This window comes from Artibeus jamaicensis, unplaced genomic scaffold (assembly GCF_021234435.1).
Source record: "Artibeus jamaicensis isolate MK-2021 breed Jamaican fruit bat unplaced genomic scaffold, CSHL_Jam_final contig_456, whole genome shotgun sequence".
NCBI classification, from domain to species: domain Eukaryota; kingdom Metazoa; phylum Chordata; class Mammalia; order Chiroptera; family Phyllostomidae; genus Artibeus; species Artibeus jamaicensis.
Window position 1 is genome coordinate 7527670 of NW_026521839.1, and position 16913 is coordinate 7544582.

Below are 16913 nucleotides of genomic sequence, written 5' to 3' on the forward strand. Positions count from 1 at the left end.
ACTTGTCCTGCCATCAGCCCTGTTTTCACTGTGATGTGGATGCAATGGGGCCCAAGGTCTCCAAGTTTCTTGGTGTTTCTATTTTATCTTCAACCCTTGTCCTGTGGGCTGGTTCTTTATCTTTAAGGACACAGATAAAAAGGGCAGTCAAGTCTGATATATTTGTGTGAACAGTCTTTCGGCAGTGTTCAACCTTATGTTCTAGTAAGACCAGAGTGGTAAAAAGCCTTCCAGGGGTCCAGACTGAGATGGGCATGTAGCTACGAGGCTGTGTTTGGTAAGTCACTTTCATTCGAGGTTTCCACTTTTGAGTAAAATGAAACTTTTTTTTTTTGCTACAGTGACATAGTAGAGAAAGTACAGCTTACGAAATAGGAGACCAGTAAAAAAAAAAAAAACCCAAGTGTTTTGACTTTCATCTCCATGTGTTTTTCATTTTTTTCATGTTTTTGCTTTCATGTGCAAAATGGGTTAAGAAAAAATTTTTTTCTAGAGCACCTAGTACAGTGGCAGGCACATAACCAAGTGCTCGATGTATAGTAGCCACTCTCGTGATCAAAATGGGGAAGTTGCAAGCAGCAAAATAGGAAATGACAATAGATAGGAAGTTCACTAGGAACTACAACTGGCCAGGAAGCATATACACAGCAAATCTGCAATTAGGGAAATGCAAGTTAAATAGTGTGTACTATTATTCTTGCTCATCAGAGTGGCAAAAAGTAAAAATATACAGAATATCCAAGTTGGGTGAAAGTTTAAGCAAATAGTCATTCTCCTATACTGTTCACAAAACCTCTTCCAGGGTAAGTTTGGTAGTATCTATCAAATTTTAAATGTGTTACTCTTTAATTCCATAATTTTGTTTCTTGGAATCTGTTATATACAAATATACATGTACATACAAGCACTTACTGCACTACGATTTTTAATAGAGGCAACTGGAAACAACCTAAATTTACTAATATGGATGTATTTCTATGGAATATCATGGTAAAAAGTATATTACAGAACATTATTGTATGATCCTATTTATGTTAAGAATAATAATTGTGTGTGTGCATTTTTATACTTGTGTGAAAAGACACCTGGGAGGATGTACCTCACCAGGTTTGGTTTTAGGGAAGAAAGTAAGATTAGAGAGTAAAGAGAGAATTTTGCTGTTTATTCTTTAGTCTTCTACATTTTTTGAATTCTTCTGATGACTATATATTATTTTTGTACAGCAGGTCCTCAAATAATGTAATTTTGTTCAATGTCATTTTATTATAATGTTGGAAAAAATTGATTCTCCTGGGGCCAATGTGTGTGTGCAGCTTGAAGCTCTCCCCATGTCCATCGGGGTTTTCTCTAGGTGCTCCAGTTTCCTCTCACAGACCAAAAATGCGCACGTGGGTGACACGGCACGTCTGCACTGTCCAGCGTGAGTGCGAGTGGGTCTGGGTGTGAGCGGCCCTGCAGTGGGAGGGCGTCCCGTCCCGGGTGGGCTCCCGCCTTGCACCCTGAGCTGCCCGGACAGGCTCAGACCACTTGTGACCCTGGCTGGCATGAGCAGGTTGGAAAATAACAATCTTCCTGTTTTTTAATTAATCTTTAAAAAATGTATGTAGAGCTTACATTTATTTCAGTATTTAATATTAGAAGTGTTTTGGATCTTTACTTAAAAGTTTGGTGATGTTTTTGTGACCAGAAATATGCTGTAGGAGCGTAACTCTTGTTTATGTCAATTAACCTAAGATAAAATTGGTTTCATTATACATCATTTTGCTTCAAGAACTATTGACGACCTTAAATGAGGACTTGCTATATTTGAAAAAAGTTTTTAAAAAAAGGTGGTAGTGCGAAGTAGATCTCTCAGCCCCTGTGTGAGTACTTGTTTAGATCTAACATGTAAACGAGCACTTCTTATTTCTGGAAGGGTAGGAAGAGGAGGGTAGAATTTCCTTCTAAATGTAAGAAGGAAAACTTCCTCATTGTAGTTTGGGGCTTGGATTCTTGGACAAATGAACCCAAGTGACCCCTTCTGAAGCTGGCAAGACTGCCTGGGAGCAAGGGGGAGGCGTTCCAGCAGCCTTCCATCCTGGTCTTGTCTGGAAGTCAAGGTGATCTCAGAGACCCAGTCTCTCAGAATCCAAGGCTCCAGGGCTGTCAGAGAGCCTTCCAAGTTCACCTGCTTATCTCTTTGTTTCCTCTTGAGTCAGCATGCCCGACTTTATCAGGTATGCTGGGTTCCTAATAATGAAGTTCCGCTGTAGGCCTCAGGGAGCTTTCTGGGATTAGAGGTGCCCACCAATTCCTCTGGAGTTTGTACATTCAGCTCCAGCCATTATATCTAATATCTGGTGAGAAAACAGACACAAACTCTAATTTAAGATAGGAATGGGGCTGAGAGAAGAAAAATCCTGTTTTCCCATTCATAAGTACCTTGCCCCAACTCTGAAAAGAGCTTATCTGGAGTTAAGAAAAACATCACCGTAACATCCTGCAGAACTCCGTGATTTCTAGATTGTGCGCAGAGGGGAATGGTACATTTCCAAAGTACTGGAAATGGTCTGCACGGGGTACAACAGTACTACATTTCATCACACTGCTGAATATTTTACCATTTAAAAGTGCGAACATCCCTGACTGGTGTGGCTCAGTGGGTTGGGCATCTTCCCCCAAACCGAAAGGTCGCTGGTTTGATTCTTGGTCAGGGCACGTGCCTGGGTTGCAGGTCAGGTCCCTGGTTGGGTTCATGTGAGAGTCCCCTCTCTCTAAAAATAAATAAATAAATAGCCCTGGCTGGAGTGGCTTGGTGGATTGAGCACAGGCCTGCGAACCAAGGGATCGAGGTTCAGTTCCCAGTCATGCCTGGGTTGCAGGCCAGTTCCCAGCGGGGGACCCACGAGGGGCAACCATATATTGATGTTTCTCTCCTTCTCTCCTTCCCTTCCCCTCTAAAGATAAATAAATAAAATCTTAAAAAAATAAAACTGCAAGCAATATCTACATAAGAGTATGTAATGTATATACATAGTTTGAAGGATAGTTATGAAAAATGAGTCCCCTGTATCCTCCACCCAGCTTGAGAAGTAGAATAGCACAAAAGCCCTGCAGGTCCTCTGGGGGGTGGCTGCCAGCACTGTGGTGCCCGTTGGGCACTGCCAAGGGAAGGGAGATCTGAAGGATGGGCTTTTTCCGTGGGCGCAAAGACTCCACTCGCTGCTGTGCTGCAGGCCTACTGGGCTGACGTTTTCTCACTCATCTACCCAAATGACCCCTTTCCTAGCTGCTACAGAGGTGACTTACAAGCTTTGTGTCCCATACCCTCCACTAGAAGTAACAATTATACTAAATTTTGGATTCATTACTTCCTCATTTTTCTTTAGCATTTCACTACATATGTATGTATTCCTAAATCATCTGCCTCTCATTTTTTCCTCCTAGAAATGCCATAATTTGGTATAGTAGTGTTTTAGTATTGCTCTAACAAATTGCCACAAACTTAATGGCTTAACACAACACAAATTCATGTGTGAGGGCAGGGGCTCTCCGGGAAGTCTGTGTGCCTTCCACTCAATTTTGCTGTGAACTTACAACTGCTTTGAAGTCTTTTTTTTAAAAAAAGCTTTAAGTGCTCACATTAAGGGAATCTGGGAACTTTCTGTACAATCTTCACAACATTTCTGTAAATCTGTCATGATCCCAAAATAAGGCATACAAAAACAACACAAATTTATTGTTTTACAGTTCTGTAGGTCACAAGTCTGATTTGAGTCTCTCTGGGCCAAAATCAGGCATCTCGGGGTGGGGGGCGGGAATCGAGGGGCCTCCGGGAGAGAATGAATTTGTTTCCTTGCCTTTTTACGTCTAGAGGCTGTTTTCACAGAGCTTGATCTTCAGCTCTCCTCCTTCACTGGGGGTCAGGGGTGGGGCTGAAAGTTCCAACCCTCTAATCATTTGGTCTTTCTGGCACCAGCCCCATTGGAGGCAATCTAGGGGCCACGCCTCAAGTCACCTCATTACCATAAACTCAAGTGTGATGGAAAGGGACTTGTTATGAATAACAAAATATACTCCTTACCAGTATCACTCAGGAAATCACAAGGGCTTTAAGAGCTCTGTGCCAGGAACCTGGGACAAAAACAAAATGCATGTGTCTCAACTATATCATAGTGTCACACATACTTTCTTCATACTCTCTATTTGAACTAGAATACTGCAGTCACTGGAAGTATTCTGAAGTTCATCACTTTCTTGTGTTTTTGCTGATAATTTATTGTGAGGTCATATTTCTTGGAACCTTACCTGTAAGATTTCCAGAGAGGATTTACTTTTGCTTAACAGGGAGCCTGGGGGCACTAAAGTGATCTCCTTTATAGTTTTCAGCTTAGGGTTTTCTGGGTTACACGGGCAGTGAAATTCTGCGTCTCTACAATATGCTTGCAAACGTGTATAGGAATTCTCAGAGGAGGCTTGTTTCCTTGTTTTTAATTCTATCCCAGTTAAAGTGAAGATAGTAAGATGTCCTTACCCTTTCCCTCTGTAGGTCAGGTTCTTTTCTTGTTCTCCCACTGAGGATATAGCCCTTCAGGGGTCTTAGTTTTGATGAAGTTGACAGTGTGATTTATGGGCAAGATGCCAGAGGCCTGGAGAATAGGGTTGCCTTTTTAATCTTAGACAAGGTCACAGAGCCTGCTCAGATAAAGTGACACTTAGGACACTTGGGCTGAACTTAGGCTTGTGGAATAAGTGGCAGTTAGCCCTGTAACAAGGCATAATACCTTGTGTTCCTCACAAGGCTGGAATTATGTCTAGTGTATCCACTATTGTGTCTCCAGTGCTTAACACAGTACTTGTGTTGACCAAGTAAGAAGTATCAAGTATTCCAGGTGGAGAAAAAGCAACTATAAAGAAGAAACACCCTGGCTGGTGTAGCTCAGTGGATTGAGCACAGGCCTGTGAACTAGAGGAGCGCGGTTCGATTCCTAGTCAGAGCACATGCCTGGGTTGCAGGCCAGTTCCCTGCAAGCCAGTTCCCAGCAGGGGGTGCACGAAAGGCAACCATACATTGATGATTCTCTCCCTCTCTCCTTCCCCTCTAAAGATAAATAAATGAGTTAAATCTTAAAAAAAAAAGGAATAAACAAATAGCAAAACCTTATTAAATAACAGCAAATGTGATTAAACAAAGGGTCATTTCTTTTTTCAACAACTGTTTTGCTGTATTTGTTTTGGGTGAGACACTTAGGGTATAGACAGTGCCACAAGCTAACAGGCACAATAAGAAATATGCACAGTAACTATAATACTTCTCCCCGGTGCACACGGTTTGGTTCGGCTGCTCTTTCACTTAACAAGCCTAAAACAAGGATGTGAGCCTTCATGCTTCACAGCTTCTCTGCTGATGAGCTTGGGGGTTGGGAAAACACCAAATGCTTCTGCAAATCATTATGCACTTGTCTTAAGTAGTAAAGAGCAGTCAAGTGTAAATGTTTAGCAAAAATATGGTTGTACACAGTTAGATTTCAATCTGCAAATATTTGGGCTGTCAGTTTGCCACAGAAGGTGTGGTCCCAATTACAGGAGTTTGAGAAGGAGCCTGGCTGGTCAAAAGGTAGGAAAGCCAAAAAAGCCAAAGCCTCTAAGGAAGAGGTAGGGTATGCAGAATGGCAAGAGTCTCGCCTCCTACCTGGATTGCTGGCTAAAGGGGCAGCTGAAGGCCCATGCTTTTGTGAATGTCTCATTGAATCTCTGGGCACTTTTTCTCTTCATTACAAGAATATAGAGAGAGGGAAGAGAAGAAAAGAAAATCTATTCTTTTCCATTCGTTTTTTTAAAAACAAGTTCTGACTATTGAAAAATGATCTAGTTGACTATAAGAATTTAATGGAGAAGCTCAAACAACTTAGTCTTCTAGCTGATAGTCTCAATGGTTTATGTTATTGTCATATAGTGAATTTGAGTTATCAGGCCAAAAATGTAGACTTGGCAAAGATGACAGTTATTGGTAATTGTTTCAGCTCCCCACACTGGACGGCATCAACAGCTGTGAGAGTGAATGCAGAAGCTGAAATCAACATTATGTTAACTTTGGTTCTGTTCCAAAAACATTTCTATTCCAGAGATATGTATGATGAAGCTTTTTCAGGGCAGAGATCATGATTATAGACCCTAACACAGTGCCTGCCCCTTAATAGTTGCTCAAGAAATGAGTGTTGAATAAATAAATGGCATAAAGGTTACATTGGGTTGCTAACATCAGAACAGTATTTGCCATTATTTTGGATGTTGGCGTGGGATTTGTACACCCCGGGACAGTTTCTTCTCTTTGCAGCTAGTACTGTTTTTTGTTTCTGAGGAACGTGCATTCTTGCACACTGGCACAGTGCTCCTGGGGAAAGTGGCACGGACAGATTTCCACTGCGTAACTCAGAAGAGCCAGCAGTACCCCTTACTAATGGTGAGTTGCTTCCTTAGTAGATTTTAATTTTGTTGGGAGTTGTTTAGTCCTTTCTTTTTTCCTTGGTAGAGATGAGTACTTCAAGAAAGTGAAAATTAATTTGAGTTTGATTGGATTTGGTAGCATTTTATTGCTCAGTGGGAGTTAGAGACTTCCCCACTTCTCCCTGTGCAGGAGGGCCCCCACCCTCCACACAAAAAGCCGCATCTGTTTTCCCATTCCTATTCACACCTACGTCTTATCCTGTAAGTGGGCAGTGTAAATATGCTTCTAATTAAGGAGGTGTGCTTGTATTTGTTGTAACTCACGAGGTTCAGAAGATCTTAAAAGGTGCACGGAAAATCTGGGGGTTCTTGGTTTTCATTTAAAAAGAAATGGCCCTGACCGCTGTGGCTCAGTTGGTTGGGCGCCATCCAGCAAAGCTAAGGGTCTTCAGCTGAATTTCTGGTCAGAGCCTGAGTTGTGGGTTGGTCTCTGGTTGGGGGGCATACGAGAAGCAACTGATTGATGTTTCTCTCCCTCTCATTCTCTCTTCCTTTACCTCTCTCTGAAAATAAAATAAATAAAATCTTTTAAAAATATAAAATAAATGGACAAGTATTTAGGAACTTCTGGAGCCTCGTCACTGGCAATAAACACCCAAATATGGTGGCAAAATATTTCCAGATACTTCTTTAAGCCTCTGAAAGAGTATAGAAGCAGTGAAAAAAATTGTAGTATATGGCTTATAAAATACTTTTATGCATGCCAATTTATTTTGGTATTATTTTTCCTCTTTTTAACCAGTGGGGACTCTATGGTACATTTAGGTAAATACCTTGACCACAGTCACATGACTGGTAACTGACAGGGCTGAGCATTAATGCAGGTTCTTATTACAAGTTATTATTATTATTACAAGTTCGATGTTCTTATTCCATGTCTGACATTCATAATTATTGAATGTTAGCTGTGTCTACTTTGTTTTTTAAGATATGATAGAATTGGTGCAGATTGGGTATAACTTTTTGGCTCTTGCTGGCTACTGTGGCTTGTTTGTTGTGAACATTGAATTAAAAAAGATAATAGCAGCCTTGACTGAACAAAAGCTCATCTATTTGCTAGTACGCAAATAGCCTTGGGTAGAGACAAAATCAGTAGGGCGAGGAGGACACTTGAATAATGCAAGTTTCCTTAGTGATGGCATACAAAATGGGTTCCACATTCTTCTATAATCTGGAAGCACTGAACTCAATCAATAGAACTAATCTACGGTGGGGAGCGAGTGGGGGAGAAGTCCATTTGCATTCTCTCTGAATAATAAGAGTATTAGTTGTAAAATGACTACTACAGAGTCAGAGCTACTCCCTGACTTCAAGTCAGGATATAGGCATACTAAGGTCCTCCCTGGCATCTAGGACACTGTCTGGGGTTGCAGCAGGTATATACTCCTTCCAGGGTGATTTGACTCATCACTTCACTTCTGAGAGGCGTAAGTCTCTGCTCAGATAAGTTGGGTAAAATGTGTTCCCCTGGGCTAAACAAACCTCACCTTAAGCAATCATTTTCCTGGCAGGCCTCACGTCCTGAGGAAGTCTTAGAATGGTACCAGTTGCTGCTCATCTCCTAGCCAAACAGCCATCTGAAATGCAGTTTCTGACACTAGTTATATATTAAAATGTGACATCTACATCTACACATAAAGCATTTGTAAGAAAAAGGAAGAAAAAGTGATGTAATTTTGAGATATTCTCATAGTGACTGCCAAGTGTAGAAATTCCATTTTATTACAAGATGTTAAATCAAAGTTACATTTTTAGCCAGATAATTCTTTGTTGTGGAGAAGGCTGTCCTGTGCATTGTAGTATGTCCTTGACCTGAACCCACAAAATACTATTAGCATCTTCCTAGTTTTGACAACCAAAAATGTCTCCAGACATGATCCCAACCCCCTCCAAAAAATAAAAAATCCCTGGTTGAGTACTGTTTTAATTGGAGTACCAAGATATTACCAAAAAACTCAATAATTCTTCTCCATCTCCCCCAAAACCTCACTCAGGTGAGTTCTGAAATGGATTTCCCCTAGAAATGAGAAGATTTAGACAAAAATCACGTTTTGCCCAAATAAAATTAGTATGACTATCTTCCAATAGATGGAAGTGAAGTTTCTGGATAAAGAATATGTTTCTGACGGCGCTGTTCAGACTAGTGGTGACTCCGGCCACTAGTCTGATCAGTCTAAATTCTCATAGCAAATTATAAAAGGTCAAGTGAGAATTATTGAGGAATATTTCTTTGGAGACTATTTCTGGTATGCAGTGATTGATTCTTACCTCAGATGCCTGCCTGCCTCTTACCTCAAGCTGAGAGGACCTAAAATGAAACCACTCAAGTACTTGAGATGTGTCCCTTGCAGTTAGAGGGGCACAGTGGACCCGTGTCTGCTTCTGCCAGGAAAATACAGTAGACAAGAGGAGGACTGGCAGCTGTTTGGGCAGCAGAGGAAGAGGAATATTGCAGCTGCCCTGGGAACGGCATCCATTCCCAAGTCAGTTTGGGCAAGAAGTGTGTGAGAGCTTCATGTGGACCAGATGTGGAACATCCAGAGTCGCCACTAGTCTTAACAGCACCATCAGAAACGTGTTCTTGTCCAGAAACTTCACTTCCATCTATTGGAAGACAGTCATACTAATTTTGTTTGGAGAGAACACTTTACTGCCACCTCCTGGAAAACTGTCCAAATAAATGTACACATTTACAACAAGGATGATGTGAATGATATTCCCAGTGGTGTGGAGTATACAACCTTGCAGATTTGCCAGTGTGAGAGCTATCTTAGACACTATCTGACAGGGCCCTTACAGAGAAAAACGCGTTTCTACAAGAAGTTGGAGGTAGTCCACCAGATCCCCAGGGGCTGAAAGAGGGAGTAAAAAACTGCTGAAATAGGCCCTGGCTGGTTAACTCGGAGCATTATCCCCATATGCCAAGGCTGTGGGTTCAATCCCCAGTCAAGGCACATATAAGAATTAAACAATAAATGCATAAATAAGGGTAATAGCAAACTGATATTTCTCTCCTTTCCTCTCTTTCTCTAAAATCAATAAATAAAAATTAAAAGAGCTGTAGCCAGGTAGCTCAGTTGGTTAGAGTGTTGCCCTGATATACCAAGGTTGTGGGTTTGATCCTGAGTCAGGGCACATAAAAGAATTAACCAATGAATGCATAAATAAGTGGGACAACAAAGCGCTCTCCCTTCCTTCCTTTCTCTCTCTCTCTCAAAAATTGATGAATGAAACTTACCAAAAAACCTCCAACAAAACCATGTCCAAAGAGTGTGTTTTTGCTCAGATAAAGAGAGCTATGGATGGGAAACTGCTACAGAATGGGGATATCCTGGTGGTGGTTTCTGAAATAACCATAAAAGTATCCATCAGAAAAAAAGGCAACTTTAAACATCTACCAGGCCCAGAGTGTTAAATCATCAATAGTGAAGTTAAGAATTTCAGTTTCCTTTCTTCTCTCTCTGTCCCTTTGAATATGGTTGATATGCTGGAGCTATAGAGACCAGGTGTGATAGCTCTCCTCCGCAAGGAGTGAGCTAGCTGTCTTCAGCTGGAGGAGAGGAAAGTTTCACATTTTGTGACTCGATGACCACAGGACTTTCTATTCTAAGAGGGACCACACAACTCCCTGAACCCATCTCAATCAGGTGTGACAGATCTACTCTCACTGCATAGGCTTAAAGGTATGGCAAAGATAAAAACAGAGGTATTGTGTGTGTGTGTATACTTTAATCCCCACCCCGAGGATACATTTATTGATTTCAGAGAGGGAGGGGCAAACAGTGGGACCTAGGTATATGCTCTGACCAGGAATCGAATCCCAAACTTTTTTGGTGTATGGGATCATGCTCTAACCAACGGAGCCACCAGGGGTATTTTGTCTTTTTTTTTTTTTTTTTTAAGATTTTATTTATTTATATTTAGAAGGGAAGGGAAGAAGAGAGGGAGAGAAATATCATTGTATGGTTGCCTCTTGTGGGTCCCCTGCTGGGAACTGGCTTGCACCTCAGGCATGTGCCCTGATTGGGAATCAAACCTTGATCCTTTGGTTTGCAAGGCCGCGCTCAATCCACGGAGCTACACCAGCCAGAGCCAATTTTGTCTTGTTTTTAAAAATGTAAAACAGTATGTTGAACATACTAGTTACCTAGTATAAAGTAGGATCTGGAAAATATATCCTCCAAAGACATGTTTTTGAGTTTTACAGGCAACACTGGTTACTAAATCAGTTCATTTGTTTTTTGATAGCCCATATATTGAAAGTAGGGCACATAAATGCAAGAGAGTCCCTGTCCGCTGGGAGCTTACAGTCTTGGGTTTCATACTCAGAATAAAGTTCCTATTATAGTCAGTAATGTCGACAAGGACCTATGTTGCACAGGTGGGACCGGTTCAGGAGGATTTTTTACTTTACCAATTTACTTTCCTGATTTTTACTAGAATATAATTTAAGTTTAGAAGCAATCATTTCACCTCTGTTCTTCAAGCATGAAATCACAGGTAAAACTTCCATTTAAGACGTTCAAAGAAAGATATAAGATTGACTGCATAAGCTGCATCCTATTTGGGCTTCTATGAAAGCAGGGTCTGCCTAGTCCTCAGTTTGGCAGCTTCAGAAACTTACATTTCATTCCACTCAAACTTATTCAGGGTCTGTGAAATTAATTTGGATGAAACAACTCTATAATCCAACCCATTAAATAGAGGCTGATTTGTAAACCATGATGTGAATTTATTGAGAAAGACTGTATAGCTAGTATAACTGGAACCAGTCATGTGCCTTGGACAATTGTTTTTTATTGGGTGTGCGGATTTACTGAGACCCCTTGAGTTCGGGAAGGCTACTTTATGAGTATGGAATCACAGGAGGGCTCTTTGTATGTTCTTTTTTTGTTGTTTCATAAATGACTTCATTGTTGTTCAGTTACAGTTATCTGCTTTTTCTCTCCCTGACTCCCCCCTACCTGAGTCTTTGTATGTTCTTAAAAGATATTCAGAATTTAAGTTTGCTAGATATAAACTCGAAAAAGCCAGGAATCTTATTATCTTTAAATTTATTTATTTTAGAAAGAGAGGAAGGGAGGGAAAAAGAGGGAGAGAAACACTGATGTGAGAGACAACATCCATCAGCTGCCTCTCCTACGTGCTCCAACTGGGCCCTTGCCTGGGACCATGCTTGCAGCCCAAGCATGTGCCCTGACCTTGGAATGAAACCAGTGACCTTTCACTTTGTGGGATGGCACCCAACTAACTAAGCCACACCAGCCAGGGCAAGGCACAAACCTTATTTGCTAATGTATCACAAGAGATTAAAACATAGTAAATATTCAATAAGTATTTGTTGACTGAATGATTGAATCTGAATTTTTTAAACTGTTCTAGTACTAGGTATTGGGCCTGGTCATGAGAATCAATAATCTCTCTTCTGGACAGAGTGGGAGCACACAATTCATTCTATTCAGATTCTGCTCTTTGTGGACCCCACCCTTCTTTTATGACAGCATTACCTGGGCATGTGACACTTAGGTTACAGAAGACTTATTTTACTCTCTCTGATGACACACTTCTTGATCATCTTATAGGGCTACACTTTAAAAAATTCTTGTCCCAGATTCTATGAGGGTTCCTGTTTTAAATTTTCCATGTTACTGACTTCCAGTTGAGGCAGGTAGGGGATGAGCAAATCGTGGTGGTTTATATTTTTATAGACACCCAGAATTCTTTGTGCAGGTGTGGATCTACTCACTGGCAGAGAGTTTCAAGGCAGAACACTGTATTCAATGCAACATCTTAAAGGCCTTAATAGACTAAAGCAAAGCAAACACTGGTTGAAATGTGAGCACCTGGGAGATGCAGGGTCGGTCTGGGTGGCTATGCAAGCCAAGTACAGACACCCCAGGCTCAGAGAGCTCCTCATTCTTTCTTCCTCCTTTCAGCTCTGCCTCTCAAACTCTGGTTTAGCATATAAAGCCTCTTGTGAGCATTATGCCTATCGATCGACTTTCATATTCCCAGACTCCCTCGGCACCAGGCATCTTTGCTCTCTCTGGAATCTGGGTCCTATCCTTAAGTAAAGAGGCAAGTTGGGGCTGGGCACTGTCCTAGAACTAACACCCATCGCTGGGAATAGAAACCTGAGTCACCGCCTCAGGATGCCCAGCGGTTTTCGGTTAAGGTCTCGGGGCTCCTAATCTGGACTCGAGCACCGGGTTATTTCGGCCTCTGCAGCGGGGGTACGACCCCCTCCACAGAGACTAGACGCGACCTCTGTCTTCCGTATTGGTCCTTCGTATCTCCTACATCCCCTCCCCAGTGTCTTCTATCTTCGTTCTTACCTCTCAGACTGGGGATACCCCCACTTCACCTCCCTCAGGCCCGCGCCCGATTTTTTGCACTATAACCTAGGCCCCAAATTTGGGATGATAACCGCGCTTCCGAAACCTCAGAGTGCAAGCCAAGGGATAGAGAATGCAGGGAACCCCCGCCCCTACGGCGCCCTCGCCCCGCCCCTCCCATGCACGTCACGTCCGGCCCGGCCCCTTGCCCGCCCAGCTCCCTCCGCTCTCCTCCCGCTCGCCGTTAGGGAGGCTCTGTGCCTCAGTTGCTGCCTTCGTCGCCGTTGTCGTGCTCTCTCTTCCCCCGTTTCCGCCGCCGCCACCGCCGGGGGCATCCGGAGGTCGCTTACCGGGCTGGCCCTGTGCCTCAGCCGTCGCTTCAGTCTCCCGCCAGCTGCCTCAATAGGAAGAGGCTCGCCGGCCGCGGAGCCACTTGAGGCCTCAGTTCTCGTCCTCTTGCAGTCGCCGCGGGTCCTGGAGAAGCGGCCGGGGAACGGGGCGTCGCGGTTCCAACGGTAGGCGAACGGGCGGGCGCCTCTGTCTGCGCATGCGCGAGTTGCTGGTCGCTCCGGTTCTCCCCCCCCCCCCCTCGCTGCCGCCCACCAGCGCCGCGTCCCACCCGCGCAGGGGCGTTGCACGTCAAGGTGCTGGGGATCCTGGGCAGTACCCTGCAGGTGGGGCTCTCGTAGAGAAGACCCCTTTTCTCCTCGAGCAAGTGGGGAGGAAGCCGTGCCCCTGGCTGTGGGGGGGTGTGGCAGTCTTCGATTTTCCAGCCGCTGCAGTGCGCGTGAGCGGGGTGTGCCTTTTCTCCGAGCTCCTCCAGAGTAGAAGGCACAGCCACCCACGCTTGTTTGCTAGGCTCCCCTGCATCCCGGCCCTGCGCCATCTCCCTGCCCACTTCCTTTATGCTGGGCAGTGAAGTTAAAAAGAAGTGTGGTTTATTCTGGGCTTGACTGCGCCCCTTTTAAAGATCACGTGAGATGCGTGGTTGCTGACTTCCTTATACTCTGAGAATGCAGCCGAAATTGGGTTGTGGGTGCTCGGGGGAACTCGTCTAGAACGTACTCTGCATAGGTCAGGCCGGAGGATACAGCGTTAAGTTTCAGATGGGGCGCCTGGTTTCCGAGATAAGGTTATAGGAAATTGAATCGGTTGGCACACTTGCCCAGTGGGAAAAAACTTTGTTTTGTTTGTAATAAATTAGAAATCAACTTGACTTTTGTAGAAAGGCAGTTGCAGAATTTCTTTCGGTTCCTCATTATAATTAATTAACCATCTAAGTAATGAAAAAATACTTAAAGTGTTGGGCAATTACCTTACTGTCAAGTTTCTGATTATCTAAAAATGGCAACTGGAGCCACAGTATTGCCGACTGTGAACTTTAAATAATTGGGATGCACTTAACTTTTTAAAAGGCAGACAGTAAAGGGTAGTTTTATATTACTGACTTCCTGGGTTAATGTGAGCCTACTTATTATCCTCAACTTTCCTTCTTGTAACCTTGCAATACTTTTTGGTCTTGGTTTCTCTCATAGGTACTATGCATTTAGTAAGTACTTGTTGAATGGAATTGAATGAGCTAGCCATTTGTATATCCATTGGGGGCTCCTTCTTACTTTCTTAATATGTGCTACTTTTAAAGCTGAGGTAGTATTTATTCCAATTTAATTGTGTCACCAATTAGGGATTTGTGACATAGTCTAAATCCTTGGAAAGATACAGAAAGGCATATCACAGTAGCCTAAAATTCTTCATTGGGTGAAGTAAATGTTTTTTATTTATTTATTTTATTAGAATGCCGTTGTTTTGGGATAGAGAAAAATGGCTGAAGTGTTTTTTTATCAGTAAAATGACAACTGCTTTCATTATAATTTATGAATAACCTCAGTCTGCACAGCTTCCCCCTTCATTGTCCACTAACTTTATTTTAGTATTGGGGAAATAATAGCTGTAGTTATACTTTGAAAAAATTATAACTATATACATCACATAAAAGTTACCATTTTAACCATTTTTAAATGTGCAATTCTGTAGCATTAAGCACATTCACATCGTTGTGCAACCATTATCACTTTCCATTTCTAGAATTTATTCATTATCTCAAACAGAAATTCTTTTTTTTTCTGAAGTCTTTTTTTTTTTAATTTATTCAGTTATTTTTCAAGTACAGTTTTTTTTTTGTCAATTTCTCCCATCCCAGCCCCCCTCCGCCCCGTCTCCCCACCTCCCTCCCATTCCCCACCCACAGTCCTCATCCCTGTGTCTTTCATACTTGTTCTTCAAAATCCCTCCCCGTTTTTCCCCTTAAATTCCCTTCCCTCTCCCCTCTCCCCTCTCCCCTCTGGTCGCTGCCCACTTGTTCTCTTTAGTGTCTTTGTTTTTATTCTATGTGCTTGTTTATTTTGTTATTTAGCTTCCTGTTAAAGGTGAGATCATATGGTATTTGTCCTTCAATGCCTGGCCTATTTCACTCAGCATAATGCTTCAAACAGAAATTCTGTAGACAGTAATTCCTCATTCTATATTCTTCTCTACCCCCACTCTGGCTGGTAACCTCTATTCTACTTTATGTTTCTATAATTTGCCCATTTTGTACCTCATGTAAGTGAAATCATAACATTGTCCTTTTGCATCTGGCTTATTTAGCATGTTTTCAAAGTTTATGTTGTAGTGTGTATCAGAATTTCTTTTCCTTTTTTCCTCATGAAAAACAGAAAACTGGATTGTATTGTTTCATGGGTGGGACTCAGGCACTTGGGGGTCTCAGTAGGTCTGCTGGGCCCTACTCCTTCCGTGTCTTCCCTTTGAATTCTTCTGTCTCGTGGCACTGGTTCTTCTCAGGTGGCCACAGCTCCTTCTTTCACTGTCTGACGTCCTCAAACCACTGGGCCTGATTGGTAATCCAGAACATAGTCACGGGGAAGGCAAGGTACTGTGTTACCTGAAACACATCCAATTTCACCCCCACTTCACTTTTCCAAGCCACTTGCATCTCCTTCATTTTTAAGGCTGGGTAAGATGATGTTTATCCATTCATTTTATCATGGATGTTTGGATTGTTACCACTTTTTTGTGAAGCCAAAAGTAATGCTGCTGTAAACATTAGTGCACAAGTATCTGTTTGAATCCCTACTTTTGATTCTTCTGGGTATATATGTAAGAGTACAGTTGACCCTTGAACATGGGTTTGAATTGCATGGGGCCACTTATGCGTGGATTTTTTTTTTTTTCACTAAATGCTGTTCTCTGCCTTATGATTTTCTTTTCTCTAGCTTGTTTTGTTATAAGAATGTAGTATATAATGCATATATAAAATATATTTTAATCAATTGCTTATGTTATTGGTAAGACTTTCAGTTAAGGCTATTAGTAATTTTATTTTGGGGGAGTCAAAGTTATATATGGATTTTCAACTGAATGGGTGTCAACACCCCTAATATTTGTGTTGTTCAAGAGTCAACTCTCTGTACCTTGGGATTATTCTGCATGATATAGTAATTCTATGTTTTAACTTTATAAAATACGTCTTTTACATTCCCATTTAGTAGTGTACAAGTGTTCCAACTTCTCCACGTCCTCTCCTCCTCTCCAACAGTTGTTACTTTTCTTTTTATTTGTGGCTTTTTTGTTTGATAATAGCCATCCTAATGGGAGTGAAGTAGTATCTCATTGTGGTTTTGACTTAGCACATTTTTAAGAGATAGTGATGTTGAACATCTTTTCATTTGTATCTTTAGAGAAATGTCTTTTCAAGCCCTTTGCTCTTTTTTAAAAATAATTCCATTAAAAAAAGATTTTATTTATGTATTTTTAGAGAGGAGGAGGGAGGGAGAAAGAGGGAGAGAAACATCAGTGTGTGGTTGCCTCTCATGCACCCTACTCCTGGGGACCTGGCATGTAACCCAAGCATGTGCCCTGACTTGCAGTTGAACTGGTGACCCTTTGATTCCCAGGCCAGCACTCAGTCCACTGAGCTACACCAGCCAGGGCTTTATCTTTTTATTTTTAAGCAGTTTTCAGAGAGATGTCTGTTATGTTTCTATCATTGCTTTTTTCAGGAATAAAAAAATAGAAAAATTTGAGTTTACTTAT

At 42.1% G+C, this 16913-nt stretch overlaps 1 protein-coding gene and 1 pseudogene across 7 annotated transcripts in view; one reads left to right on the forward strand and one right to left on the reverse strand.

Annotated features, from left to right (window-relative positions):
* Window positions 1-1367: 1367 nt before the first annotated feature.
* LOC128627609 (protein PET100 homolog, mitochondrial-like) lies at window positions 1368-15822 on the reverse strand (annotated as a pseudogene).
* FAM13B (family with sequence similarity 13 member B) overlaps window positions 13025-16913 on the forward strand; it is a 78831-nt gene continuing 74942 nt past the window's right edge. For all 7 annotated transcript variants that reach the window (XM_037147547.2, XM_053666451.1, XM_053666453.1 and 4 more), the window contains exon 1: window positions 13025-13336. The gene's annotated coding sequence lies outside the window, so the exon portion shown is untranslated. The remainder of the gene's footprint in view (window positions 13337-16913) is intronic.